General features: G+C 33.9%; 1 pseudogene across 1 annotated transcript; it reads left to right on the top strand.

The window, feature by feature from the left end:
• Positions 1-2,726: 2,726 nt before the first annotated feature.
• On the top strand, positions 2,727-9,663 carry LOC143613310 (uncharacterized; annotated as a pseudogene). The gene is made up of 16 exons (XR_013150091.1): positions 2,727-2,825; positions 4,960-4,993; positions 6,186-6,408; positions 6,521-6,878; positions 7,024-7,231; positions 7,342-7,518; positions 7,835-7,875; positions 8,146-8,214; positions 8,292-8,392; positions 8,480-8,558; positions 8,658-8,756; positions 8,845-8,913; positions 9,085-9,134; positions 9,227-9,308; positions 9,400-9,494; positions 9,582-9,663. The product of XR_013150091.1 is annotated as an uncharacterized LOC143613310 (transcript).
• The last annotated feature ends 5,817 nt before the right edge of the window (positions 9,664-15,480 follow it).

Here is a 15,480-nt window from a genome sequence, read left to right as displayed (position 1 = left end):
ATATACTATAAAAGGGTTAAAATAAAAAATACATAGTTTTATAGAAATAGTAGGAAGGACATAAATTTGATTTAGGAAACTATGTGAGCCAATATAAATGTTGCCTAAATCTTAGATATAAGGAAACTGATGTATAGAAATTATACATTTTTCAGCACTAAAATATCTCCAAATAAGCGTAATTTCAGCAACTATATTAGAGTAAATAATCACGAATGTTTATAATGTCTATCTATAGGTAAATATAGCCCTAAGGAATAAAATTAGCTGAAATACGGAGAAAAACGAAGATAAACGGTGAAAATAGACTCAACACACCCCATGGTCAATCAAGACATGGCCATGCCCAGAACATACGAAGTAAAGACAATAATCAGGAAATCAAGACATGGATATGTTAACCAAAACACATCACATGTTATCAAAAGCAAGAAGAAAAGATAAAATGGAAGGTTCTGAAGTAAAGCACGACCATGCCTTCAAGTACAAGAAAAAAGGATAAAACTGTTGGAAATTTGGACTGTTGTGGAATTCAACACGGGGTGCCTTGCTTAACACAACCATGTTAACCTAGAGCTATACGATCTGACGACGAACAATTAGTGCAGTAGGACAAAAATGAAGATATGGTTGTGCCTTGCTCAACACGGCCATGCCTTGAGGGTCTGATCAGCCTATAAATTTAATGCTTGTCTTCTTCATTCAACACACCTTGGAGAAACATTTAATACACCTTTCACTTCATTCACTCCTCTCCAACCACCTCTTTTCACCACCGTTATTAAGGGAATTAATCCCATCCATCCAACCATTGAAGATTAAGAAGAATATTAAGCTTTTGGGAGAAGTCAATAGCATCAAAGATTAGTCATCCAAATTGGTTTATTGTTTCAACTTGATCATGTTTGTATCTATCACTTTGATATTCATCATTATGATTATTAGTAGCTGGACTTCTGAAGTATTATCTTAGTTTATAATGAATCTTAACTGAAATTTAATAATGATAGTAAAACATGTGATTGGTTTTTAATAATTAATGGTTATGTTGCAATTATTACTTGATGAGGAATATTAAGATACTCTTAAAAGATACCCTAAGTGCTAAGCTTGACGATAAGCTGAGAAATTGCTAGGCTTGCGAAGCCTTGACAAACCTTAAAATAGACACCAAGATCTCGAACTTGATGATAAGTCGAGCCTGACGATAAGCTGAGGAACTGCCACTCTTGTGAGATTTTGGGGAATAACTTAAGAATCTTTTAAAGATCTGCCAAGATTTTGAGCTTGATGATAAGTCGAGAAATCGCCATTCTTGTAAGGGTTTGGTTGGGAAAAAACATGAATCCTAATATTAACATGGGCCAAATGGAACGTTAGTAGTGATTAACCATTTTATAGTGGGAATTATCAATAATGGTGTGAAAACAAATTGTTGATGTTCATCCACTTAATTGGTTAATTCTTCGTTAAGTGAGTGTGCAACTTATCATATTTTAAGCAACTCTTCATATTTTAAGCAACGCTTGAGTGGTTATTACATGAGTCCTATAATTGTTGAAGAGTTGTGTGGGCTAATACTTGGTAATTCAAGGTTAATCCTTTACAACTCAACTAATCTTAATTGGTATTTTTTGTATAATACAAAGGTTATTTTACTAAAATATAAGGACAATTCACTTAGTAATAAGGGATTATCTCATCTTTAAAGTAAGTTAACTTATCTTTATCAAAAATCACTTGCTTACATAAAATGATGCTTTAGTAAAAGGGATCAGGAGTTATCTCTTTATTTAATTATCAAGGAATAACATGACTAGCGATGTTATTCTCACATTTAATCACCATAGCAAGCTCATTTCACATGTTTACTGACCAATTATTAAACCAATCTAAAAGGAGTTTTAACCAAGATGACACTTTTATCTTTGATCTTCTTTCTATAAAAAAAATATAAAAACCCAAAAATATTGTCTTCTAATTTACGCCTTAATGTTCTTTAAACTCATTTACCAAAACCAAAACCAAAACCAAAATGATATTCACTTCCAGTTGACATAAATACAACTATTTAGTAGTAAAAATCAATAAATGTGTCCATGGATCAATACTTGGTTATTACCTAAACTTTACTACATATACGATAGGTACACTTGCCTATTTGTGTGTGGTTTAGTTAAGATACAAATCATTTTTGTAAATTTAAAACTCAACATTGTGTGAACAAACCTTTGAAAAAAGTTAACACATTTTTCTTATTACACAAACCACGCATCAAGTTTTTTGGCGCCGTTGCCGGGGACACATGGTGAATTTTTTTACAAACAATCCGAGTATTTATTAAATCTTGTATATATTGTTAGGTTAAACAAAAATATTTTGAAGACCAAAAATGTTTTTCTATCTTCTTTATTTTTTCATTTTTAGCGTTAGTTTTTAGTTTTATTTTTATCATCTTGGTCTCTAACCTCATTCAAACCTAAATTTCCGTTTTTGAGTGAGCAACCCACAAAGATCCGGCGATTCTTAAAGATCTAACAGTCGGATCGGTCTCAAATTTTAATAGAGTGTTCATAGCATATAAATTTAGATTTCCATCAATCGTATCTTCGATTAGAGGTCGGGAAGTCCTATTTTTATTAAGGAAATCGTATCTGTGGAAAAGTGAGTTTTCCGGCAATTGTTTGGTTTTCCAGAGACTATAGCGGCGGATTCCGACGGCGACAATGGGCGGCGCTGGTAGAGCGTGGCCGCTTGAATCAGTCAATCCCGAGTTTGTTATAGTTTTGGGCTTCTCGGGTGATTTCAAACATAAAACCTCAGAGGTACGTTTTTTATTAAAAGGCTTACTTTTCATGTACATAATTGCATGAAACTTGGAAGGATGATAGTTTGGGTCACGATTATTGATAAAGTAATGAACTTTTAGTAAATGGGCTAGTTGGCTCGGTTCGGGTTAAAACAATTAAAGTTAGAATCGTGAAAAGATGAGTAAATGGATTTGGTATGACACAAAACTTCACAGGACGGTAAAACGAGTTATAAGGAACTAAAAAGTAGCAAGATTAGTTGGAAAAATGATTGAATTGGGAAAAAGAACCCAGTCGAATCGTATTGGGAATGTGATTCGATCCGTTAGAACTTGACTCAATTAGTTTGTGAGAACTCAACAGTTAATTAACATCTATATATGTTAAACAGATATCCGTGCTCAATTGAAGAGAGGTGTTACAATCAATTCCAAAAGAAACATGATCCAGGTGTGTTCTAGCCTCCTTTTTACCTTTAAACGTTTTTGGGGATGCATGCATACTCAAGAAAGAAGATAAAAGATGAATGCGAAATGTTTTATATGAGAAAGTAAATGTGAAAACTAGTAATAAACATAATTAACTCTTTTATGTTAAATATGTATGAAGAATGTGAGTAAGCCATGACGTGGATATAGGGGGGGGGGGGGGGATTCGTAGTACATTATACCAGTCCACATCATGAATACTCGTTGGTTGAATGTAAGTGCTTATATGATAGACAGATGTTCCTTTTATGGATGAGTAGATGTTCCTTTTATGGATATAAATAGAGGTTTCTATATATGGACATGATAGTGTGTTGTTAAGGGAAGGAAAGCACGGGTACAAACACAATAAAGGACTAAAAGTCTTTACTGTGTTTAGGGCACGTGTGGTTATGGTATGTGGTCTAGTTATAGATACATGGTATTGACTGATAGAATAATATGTGTGTAAGATGGTTTAGTTATGGATATCATGAATAGGTGCTCCATTAGGGATACTAAGTGTGGTAGCTAAATAATATGTGTGTATATGTGGTATGGTTGCATGGTATAGTAGTTAATGAATGCATAGATATATGTTGTTCCTTCTATGAATAGTATATAGTGTTCCTTGTATGGTTAGTACATGTGGTTCCTTCTATGGATAATATATAGTGTTCTTTGTATGGATATACACGATGTTTCTTTTATGGATATGAATATAGATGTTCCTTTTATGGATATAAGTAGATGTTCCATTGATGGATAAGAATAGACGGCTAGGTTAAAAGCAAGAATAGTTATGGATTGATTGATAGACCGACATAGAAACAAGTAAAGAATGAATAAGTAATTATAAGTTATGTATGGGAATAAGTAATTAGAACTCACTGAGCGCGTAGCTAACTTTTAACATGTATGCAAGTATTAATAATGACTTGACAAGTTTCAGGTGTGTACGAGGCTATCCATATTGAAGTTCAGTTAGAGAATGAGAAGTTAAATGTAAAAGTTTTAGTTTTCACTGTAAATTGTATGTGCTTCCGATGTAACAAACTGAGTTTATGAGTAAATCCAACGTCCAATATAGGGCACCGTGATCGGGGCCTTACATGAGTTGGTTTAAAGAACGGCTTCCAAAATGTGGTAAAAATGGGAGGAAAGACTTGGTTTTGGTTGGGCTCGGCTCCACTGTATACTTGCTTCCCCAAAGTTGTTTGCCAATGAGAAGGTTAAGGAATGTGCAGTTATAGATCAGCTATGTATGATTGATGATTGGGTGTGTGGAAAATAGGACTGGTACCGTGATCCGGTTGGTAATAAGAAGTTGGAAGAAATGAGGTGTTTACCTAAATTATATCTGGAGGTGCTGAATAATCATGTGAATGATAGAGTGGTGTGGAGGGGTGATATCATAGAAGACTTCTCAGTTCAGAATATATAAAACTTGCTATCAATTAACATTCCTGTAGCCCCAGATGTTGGTTTGATTGGGACCGCCTGGTTTCTACGAAGGTTGGGTTTGTGGCGTGGCAGGCAGCCCTCGCTCGATTATCAACTTTCAATGCTTTAGAGAAGATGAGCATACCGGTCGTTTTGAATCCATGACCATTCTGTGACAATTTGGAGGAATCAGTTGATCATATCTTTATTTCGTGTGAACTGGCACAAACTTTGTGGAGTGTTCTGTCTCTTTGGTGCAAGGTCCCCGACCTCGTCCTCCTTAGCTTACGAGGCCTATTAAATGCTCACAAATTTGTGAGATTATTGAAGGGAAAGGCCAAGATATTTCATGCAGTTTGCTTGATAGGGATTTGGTGTTTGGGGATAAAAAGAAATGATATTGTGCGTAGTGAGGGTGCCGGTTCAAATCTTGTGTCTTGTGGAGGAAATAAAGGTGTTGGAACACCTTTGGATTATAAATAGGGGGAAGAAGACGGGTATAACTTGAGAAAATTGGTGCCGGTTTGATATACAATAGATGTATTGTGGTATGATTTGGTTGTTTATGTGTCTTGTTTAGCTGATGTTTGGTGGTGTTGTATGTACTATTCCCTAGCGTCTCGCTAGTTTTATTTATATAGTTTTTGGTTGTTTAAAGAAAAAAAAAATCTAGGAGGAATCATTGTTGTAAATAAAATATATAAGATGTGTTATTTTTCAATTTTCTTGTCATAATTGTCTCTTTTTTGTCGTTATAACATCTTTCTAGGTGACCGTTTCGTTGTTTAAACAAAAATACAGTCGCTAATAAAAATTGTATAGTAAATTTGCTTACCTAGCTAATAGATTTTAAGAGGAAATCAAGGTAAATTTGCATGTTTGGCTAAAAATAAAGAGTAATGTTTAACTAGCTTGGACGTTGAGTGAAAGGGGTAACGCAAATTGGAAGTTTCTTTATTATATTCGGAATTAATATCATGCTAGCTAGCTAGTGTGGTTTGTTTGTTTTTTTTATTATATAATAAATAAATATCTTTAGTCGTATTAGGGCAATTGCTACCGTTTTACTCTCAACTTGAACTTATCGATCCAAGCCTTCAAGTTTGACACCCGACAAAAAGACTACGTGTTGGTTAATCTATTTTATATTAATTCACGTACGTATATATATATATATATATATATATATATATATATAACACGAGGCCATTTGCTTATACAAAAAGGTCCTACGTACGTAGAATAATGACCATTGATATATTGTACGTGGAAGTTGGCTAGCTGGCTGTATCTCAATTGTAAATATATTTATTATTATTATTATTATTATTATTATTATTATTATTATTATTATTATTATTATTATTATTATTACTTTTGGCTTTTCTGTTTTGTTTATAAATATCTAAGGATGTGTGAAGTCTGGGGAGCAAGTATAACTGCACGATGATAGAAACAACAACAGCAGCTGAAGAGCTGTTAAGGAAGATCGAGAAGCTAGAACAAGACCATGCCAACCTTAAACAAGAGATACAAAACCTCAACATCACATGTAGTACCTCTAATTCAGTGCTTGAAGGCGGTGGTACTGGTGCACTGAATCTAAGGGAAAGTGAATACGTGAATATACTACACTCAATGCCTCAGTCGGTGCATGTCTTTGATCTTAACAATCGCATTATCTACTGGTCAGTCAGTCACCACATGAACATGCATATTATTATTATTTTCATCATCATTCATTCATTCATTACTACTACCTTGTTATATATATATATATATATATATGAATATGTGTAGGAACCAAATGGCAGAAAATCTTTACGGGTATACAGTTGAAGAAGTTCTAGGGAAAACTGCTCCTGACATTATTATAGGACCTACCTATTCAGAATTCGCTACGCTTGTTATACAACGGGCTGTGAAAGGAGAGACGTGGTCAGGCCAGTTTCCTGTTAGGAACAAGTGCTGGGAAATGTTTAATGTTATTACTACTCTTGCGCCATGTCGTGATGAACACGGAATAACGTTTGGTGTCACATGCATATGTACTGATTGTCGACGGTTTCCCCCAAGATCAAATAATGTTGATGCGAATTCTCATCAACCGCTACAATCTGCAATCGCCACAAAGATATCAGATTTGGTTAGTAAGCTAGTAATTCAATTAAACTGTTTTTCTCATTTAAATGCAAAACAAACAAAGTGTACAAACTAATTTACGCTACTGAAACACTAATTTATTAAAAGCAAAAACACCATCTTAATTATATTTAGACAAATGGACTACTGATTGTTGCCAGGCTTCCAAGGTCAAGATGAAAATGAAGACAGCCAATATGGATCATTATTCGGATCATGAGATTAATGAAAACAGACACGGGTTCCATAAAGGTTTATCTGTAAAGGTAGAGGCATGGATGGGTAATAAAGGAATTTCGTGGCCATGGATAGGAAATCATAATAATATTAATATAGATACTACTTGTTCTTCTTCTGATATAAGACCAAGTCATTTTGATTGGCCTTGTTTACATAATAATAATAATAATAATAATAATAATAATAATAATAATAATAATAATAATAATATTATTATTATTATTATTAATAATAATAAGAGCAAGAACACGAGCCGCTCCCACAAACCAGTTGCAGTGAAATTAAAGAAGCTCCAGGGTCATCATGGTCATATTCAAGTAGCTCCTGTAGTGAATATTCCGTCGACCTTCACACTGAAAACTTGGATGTTGAGATTCCGTGGGACGACCTCATAGTACGGGAACAAGTTGAGCAAGGTTCATATTTCATGACTTTCTACATATAGAGATTATTAATTTTTGAGAAATACATGAGTGAAGAACTTATAATACTTGGAATGTTTTTAAGCTATAAAAGCAGCTTAACTTCTTTTGCAATAGACAACACTCAATACAAAATTCTATTGTTTCTGCAATCTGTAGTTAACTACTCTGCAGGGTTTCATTATCTTACTTTTTTGTTTATTGGTATTCGACTGTTTTTTGGCAAACACTATAATGAAACCATGTAATTTTTTTATCTTACTTTTTTGGTGTTTGATATTTTAATTACTTGTAACAACGATTTTCACAGGTTCAAGTGGGACAGTATATCATGCACTGTTATATGGATCAGTATGTTTTCTAATTAAATTCTCACTTACTGCATATATATTGTTGTTCAAAATGTTAATTGTTCTAAAAACGCCAAGTTATGTGCATCTATGTTATGTAGCCTCCGTTTTTTTTGCTCGGTTTTTCGCCTAAAATTTATACACAGTGTAAATTTACCTGTTTTTCGTCCTAATTTTTTTAGCCCGGCCCCACTGGTTTATGAATTTGTTTATACATATTGAGTCCAGGCCCCTCGACATGTATATGTCTAAGCTTCGCCACTGTATGTAGGATGTTGCAGTTAAGATATTCAACAAGCAAGAATACCCTGAAGACGTCATCCTATCCTTTAGAAAAGAGGTTCTTTTTTCTTTATGATGAATTTTGAAAAAGTGAATGTCATATACTTACTATAATTATATTGTTAAAATTTGAAGGTATGTCTGATGAAACGACTTAGATATCCAAATATTTTGCTCTTTATGGGTGCCGTTGTTTCACCTCAACATCTATGCATTGTTACCGAGTTTCTTCCCTGGTGGGTCCTCTAATTATGCAATCATGATAAGTAGTAACGTTTTGTGGTCCAAAAGATATAAGTAATTATATGTTTTTTACTTTACAGAGGAAGTTTGTTGAGGTTACTTCAGCGTAGTACGACAAAATTAGACTGGAGACGCCGTGTTCATATGGCTATGGATATTGTGAGTTCTTGCTAGTTAATGACACATTTTGTTATTTATTGTTTCTTAAATCAGTTCAATAAAGGTTCCAAGTACTTGTTTGTTTCATTGTTTTTGTAGGCACGGGGCATGAATTATCTTCATTGTTGCCAGCCGCCTATCATTCATCGTGATCTCAAGTCTTCAAATCTTCTTGTTGACAAGAATTGGAATCTGAAGGCATGTTTGTTATGATTACTTTTATTTATTTTCATTTTTTTTCATAGGGCCATATGAGTAAAGATGATTAATTTTGTGCATTTAATAGGTTGCCGACTTTGGTCTCTCCCGTATCAAACACGAAACCTACTTGGCAACAAGTATTGGGATAGGAACGGTACTGCAATGTTCTTTGTCTATTACTTAACAAGACTTGTGATATTCGGTCCTTTGCTATATTCTTGGAGTTGGTTATCATTTGATAGATTTGTTTTCATAAACATCAATTTAGTTACTCGAATGAGTACCATCAAACTGTGCTTACATTCGTTAATCTTTTAATTCCCAGCCTCAGTGGATGGCACCAGAAGTTCTCCGCGATGAGCAAGTGGATGAAAAGTAAGCATGTATCTTGTTCTATTCATGTTGAGCAAAACGCATGAATTAGCATGAGCCGGTTTTTGAGCTAAACTCTTGTTGTTGATGTGTAGGTCTGATGTGTACAGTTATGGTGTGGTATTGTGGGAAATTACCACTGGAAAGATCCTTTGGGAAAATCTCAACTCAATGCAGGTTTGGAACATCTCTTATAAAGTGTACCGATCGATGTTACCAAAATTTGAAATCTTGTGTGTTTAACATCAAAATGTAACGAAACTTACAGGTTATTCAAGCGGTGGGATTCTTGAATAAGCGGTTAGAGATTCCAAATGATGTTGATCCACAGTGGGCTTCTCTTATTGAAAGTTGTTGGTCAAGGTTGGTTAATATTTGATTGTCAAATATTTTATGACTAGTTTTGAAGGAACATTATGTCAACTTATAACTTGTTAATTTCTTGGTCAGGGAACCGCAATCACGGCCAACATTCCAGGAAATACTAATTAAGCTGAGGGGTTTGCATAAGGTTCAATTTGAGGGTTCCTGAAAAAAAACAATGCATGATCTGGTTTTGTTTAAATGAACTACAAACACCTTGATCTTGATACATACATATACTTTCAAAGTTATTTCCTATTGTGAGCTTGTGATGGATACAGGATACCCAATTCAACACTTAGGTCTTGCAACAGAGAAACTGGTATTAATGTGTTATTGGTTATTTTGTCCTTTGTAATCTTTGTTTTTATTTTTATTATTGTTCATATGTTTCTTGACACAAAAAAACAAGTATCAATTTGTTCCTATCAAATTTATGTTATCTTAAACATTAATACTAAGCTTGCTAATATGGTGGCCTGGTGGGTCAAGTTGGTAACGGGTCAAAGCATGTTCAGGTCAAACTGAGTGTACAAACGGATTCTGAACAAAATAGGTTTCTTCAAAACAAGTAGTTTTTTGAAAGATGTGTCGTTTTCTACATGCGTCCACCCTGGGATGTAGGTTATGCTGCCCTGGGTACTTGACGCCCAAAATACATCCATTATGACACGCCAAACGTTATGGCCAATGCTGGCGGGCGTAGGCTACGCATGGTTTGTTTTCGTTGAAACATCTCGTCGCGTTTTGGTTTCATTTATTGAAACAAAACCAAGTATTATTACATCATCCCAAAAAGAAAAATACCAAACAGTTGTCTTTTTATTTTAATTACCTAAGGTGCGACCTAAATAAATCTTTAAACTTTCAATCATCCCAAAAGGCGACATACAATATACGTAAAAATAATATATATTGTCAACAACTTGTGTTGACGAGTAACCACAATTTGATATTACATAGTACATTAAAATAACCAATTCTATTTGTGATTGTGAATCACAACAATTAATGTAAACTGATAATGTCGTTTCCCCGATGCTAGACCAAGTACTCGGACGACGTATGATCATACTAAAGGATTAGTATGAGATATCAACCAACCAAAAAGTAGTAAACACATAGTCATATAACAATTAACAATTAATTGAAGCAATGTTAGTGCACGGTTTTGTCATCTCGAGTCTTTGTATTTATCGTTTTGTATTTATTATTATAATGAAAATATATTTATGTAATTTATGTTAGTTCGTTAAGGTAAGGCTAATTCGTTTAGGATGTTTAACGAATTAGCCAGTTCATTTAATGTAAAGTCCATTCGTTAAGGATGTTTAACGAATGGACTGCTAGTTCGTTATGTATGTTCCCATTCGTCATGGAATGTTGACGTATGGGGCATAATGAATCAAATATTCGTTATGTTTCCTTTATTGAGTCTGTAAGTTAACGAACTGGATCCAATTCGTTACGGTATGTGTAACGAATTGGTTCCATCGTCTATATATAGGGATGTTCATCCCCTGATAATTTAAGTTTTGAGTTTAATAGTAACGAACCTCTGTCCAGATTATCTCTCTCAATTCTTCACTTAACATATTACTAATACACATATCTAATAACTAATACATATATATATATATATACATATACATAACTAATTAAGAGTATATCATGAACTAGATCCATTAAAGTATTAGATATATAATTGATAATCACTATCGTTTAGATCCATATAGGTAATTACAAGTGGTATCAAAGCATTCGGTCGTTCGATTGCTCTTACTTAAGCTTTATTGAATCTGTAATTGAAGGTTTTCGGTTCTATTAAGTTTTATTGAAATTCATTTGAATTCTGATTTGAATTTGAGAATTGTGGTTTGAGTTTGATTGTATTGTGTTCGGATTGGTTTAAGGTATTAGTGTGAGGATTGAATTGTGGTTTGGTGTTGGTTTGATTGATTTGGATTCGGAATTGTATGTGTATGGAGAAGGGTATGAATTTGAGTGATAATAGATGATGGTTTGATCGATTGAGATTACGGGTTGGTAATAACCGGATTCGCGAGTTGTGTACGAGTATTGGACTACGATTTGGCTAATTTGGTTTTGATTTGAGTGTTTTGAGTGTGTTTGTGATTCTAGAGATTTTCCAGATTTCTATAAACACACAAGAAGATTTGAAGATCTTCATAATTTACTTGAAGATTCGTTAAAGGTTGTGATTCGTTACAATCAATTCGTTAACGTTTGTGTTTCGTTACAATCAATTCGTTAAACACGTGTCCTGATTCGTTAGCAAAATTTCTAACAAACTTGTGCCACGTGGTAGAGTTTGTTATAACCATCTAACAACCTGATTCGTTATTTACTGTAGTTGATTCGTTATCAACTGTAGTTAATTCGTGTCTCTTGCTTCGTTAACATTAATCACTGATTCGTCAGTTTGATTCGTGAGTTGGATTTGTCATCTTGATTCGCCAGTTTGATTCGTCACTTTAATTCGTTACTTTGATTCGTCATTTGATTCGCCAACCTGATTCGTTTGTGAATCGTTAGTGACGTGTCCTTGATTCGTTACTAACTCGTTATAATCTAATTCGTGTTGATACTGTTCCTAGTTCGTTACTCAGACAATCTCTACTTCGTTAACAAAATTTTTCATTTTTAACCCTCAAGTTTAAACATTTATTACGTTTGATCTTGGAATTTACCATGGCTGGTTTTTATGCATCGTCATCTCAAAACGCACTCATGCAGCAAATGTTACATTTCGATACGGAAATTGGATCTCATTCGAATTCTCCACGACTGATGAAATTCAATGACTTTGCTAAATGGGAACCACGTTTCCGTGCACATCTTGGTTCTGTTCATCCTGATTGGTCATATTGTCTTGATGAAGTCTATAATGTACCAATTATTGGTGATGAAACTACTGGTTTTACTCCTAAAGCCTTTCCAAAATATTCACAAGAAGAGAAAAAAACTTTAGAGATTGAGACTAAAGCATACTCACTCTTACCATGGCTTTCCCTGATAATATATTCCATCAAGTTTGAAGTATCAAGATTTGTGCTTCGCTATATCAGCATGTTAAAATGAGAAGTATGGGAAACACCAAAGAAAGCAAAAAGGTAATGTTGAAGTTTCAATTTCGAAACTTTAACTTGTTGAAGGGAGAGACACAGTAGAAGAAATGACTACAAGGTTCAATCATCTTATTGCTGAGATGGTTAAGTTAAAAATGGAACAAAGTGAAACTGATAAGATTGATACTGTGAAGAACGCTTTACCTGCTTCATATTCTACATTTCCTATGGTGTTAAAAGAAAATAATTATTTCAAAAAATGAAGATTTGATTGCTTCAGAGTTTATGCAAAAGATTGAAGCTAGAGAATATGATTTAAAGTGTCAAAAGTCATCAAAAGAAGTTCAAGATCCATCTTTCTGTGGAGGAAGTATGCATTTAAGCAGCACTACAGCTCCGATCACTGCTTTTCTCACTCAAAATGCAAATGTGGGATCTTCAACTTGTAGTGATCCAAATGCATGTTTTATTGAATCTTGATACACTGGAAACACTGGGAAATCTGGTGGATCTTCTTCTACAAACAACTTCACTCCACCACCAAACGTGAACATCAAAGAAGCTGAACATAATTTCTTGTTTCTTTGTGCTTTATGACTTCATATGAGAATCTGGTGGGTAGTAAAATTGCTACGAGTGAATTAACCGATGAAGATTATGATCAAATAGACCCTGATGATTTGGAACTTATGGATCTTAAGTGGAACATGGCAATGATCGTAAGAAAGTGAAGAAATTCATGCAAAGAACTAGTAAAGACTTACCAGCTTTGAACAAGAAAATTGGGTTCGATAAGCTGAAAGTGAAGTGCTTTAACTGTCAAGAATTTGGTCATTTCGCGAACGAGTGTGATAAGCCGAAGAAAAAATATAATGGACCGCGGAATTATGAAAGAAGTTATGTGAATAAGGGTGATAATACTGACAACCGTCTGGTAGTAAACCTTCTGCTTCGGGATCACAAGCCTTGCTTTTTGCTGCTGATGGAACTGGTTGGTCTCAACGATTATTGTGCAACGAAAATCAAGCAAACTTGGCTATGTTTGAAATGCACGAGAGCTTTCAAGATGCAAGCGGAAATGAATTGTCATCTGACAACAAAACCGAATCGGATTCTGATGATTCATGTCAAATTCAACCAACCACATTTGCTTGTATGACTAAAATCGATGAGGTTAGTTCTTCTTCTAACTCTATTAATTTGTCTGCTAATGTGCCTTGTGTTGATTGTGAAACTAATAAGCACTACAAATAAAAAGCCATTTAGTAGAACACATTTTTTGTGACACATAACTTTTTTGCCACTAATTTAAATTTTGAGCGGCACTTTGCTGAATTTAGTTTTAGAATATTTCTCCCTCGAATTTTTTTTATTTCTCTCCTTAGTTTTCCCAAATAAATTTGAATATTAAAATCCCGCTCCAAAGCAAATCATACCAATTAAACCTCCTACCCCAATTGTTAAATATAAAATTATCAAGTAATTAATTCTTCTAAAGGTTCTGTTGGTCACTCGTCGCATGCCTCCCAAGTAATCGTTAACTTGTAATCAGTGAAGCCCTCTCTCAAATCAGTCATGACTTCTCACAATCATCCTAACCGCTGCTAGAGGTATTGTAATATACTCTTTCCTAAAAGCTTCTGTAAGTGTAATTCTTCGTGATTCATCTTTCATTTAGTTTTTGTATAACTTGTAAATTATATTCTATTTTTTATTGTGACAACTTAATTCATGATATCATGTCTTTGTTGCTTAGGTAGGACCCCACAAAAAGAGTGGACCCAAAGTTTTGAAATTAGTTATTTTTCCTTTTAAATGTTTTATGGTTTCATAATGATTCAATGCATTTATCAATCCCTCGTGCATTGAGTTATAGTAGCAATTGTAGCAACGTTCAACTTCTAGAGGTTAATTTTTAACTTTTATATAATATATTAGGTTCATATCTAGGCATTTATAGTTTGATTTTTCCGTTGATTAAGATTCAGATATATGGTAGTTGCTTCAAAATCAGTTGCTTTTACTTTGTTGAAAACTCCAAATTATTAGTAGTAATTATTTGTTGTGTATTATGCAGTAGCGAAATATGAAATTCAAGATTTTGGGTGTGATCAAATGATAGGATGAAACTTCAATTAGTGAGAAGAGTTTGATTTTTTTTTCATGTTCCAAACAGACTTGGAAGTTAAGATTTTTTGACTTTTTGTATAATTTCATGGTCAACATATGAACACATGAAAAGTTGGAAAGTTTGTTATGCAAAGGCTTCAAGAATCTAGATGAATTAATAAAACCTTAGTGGAGGGGTTATTATTTTCGCTAAATAAGTTGTTCGTAATCTTAACTTTTTAACAAAATAGTGCAGGAGGATGTAAGGTTTTACACTTTTTCAAAGTTTATTATTTGCATTCCCTGACACTACAAAACCAATTTGTACACACTGTGTACGCAATCTGTCAACACTATTACATATCCATTCTTTTACTAGGTCATTTGCCTTTTTAAGCTTTTGAAAATGTTCTTAATTATGCAGGATGGTATTATTTTAAACAGGACAATATTACCATCTTTTTTGTTCTTACAGTCTAATGAAAGAGCTAGACAAGATGGAAAATATGAATGCCAAATTTTTTTCTGCGACCGACGAAATAACTCATGACTCATGAGCATAACTAGACAAATAAGGTAATTATAATTCATTTTCTAGTATTTATATGTAGGCCTGTAAACGAACCGATCGAACACGAACATGGGCTTGTTCGTGTTCGTTCGTTTAACTTTAGACGAACTCGAACACTTAAACGAACATGAAATAAATGTTCGTGTTCGTTCGTTTAAAAACTCAATGAACAGTTCATGAACATAAACGAACACTTAAACGAACATAAATTAACACT

This window comes from Bidens hawaiensis, unplaced genomic scaffold (assembly GCF_021521415.1).
Source record: "Bidens hawaiensis isolate Kalapana, Puna unplaced genomic scaffold, B.hawaiensis_p1.1 tig00037155_1, whole genome shotgun sequence".
Classification (NCBI taxonomy): domain Eukaryota; kingdom Viridiplantae; phylum Streptophyta; class Magnoliopsida; order Asterales; family Asteraceae; genus Bidens; species Bidens hawaiensis.
This window is presented reverse-complemented; position numbering and strand designations above follow the sequence as displayed.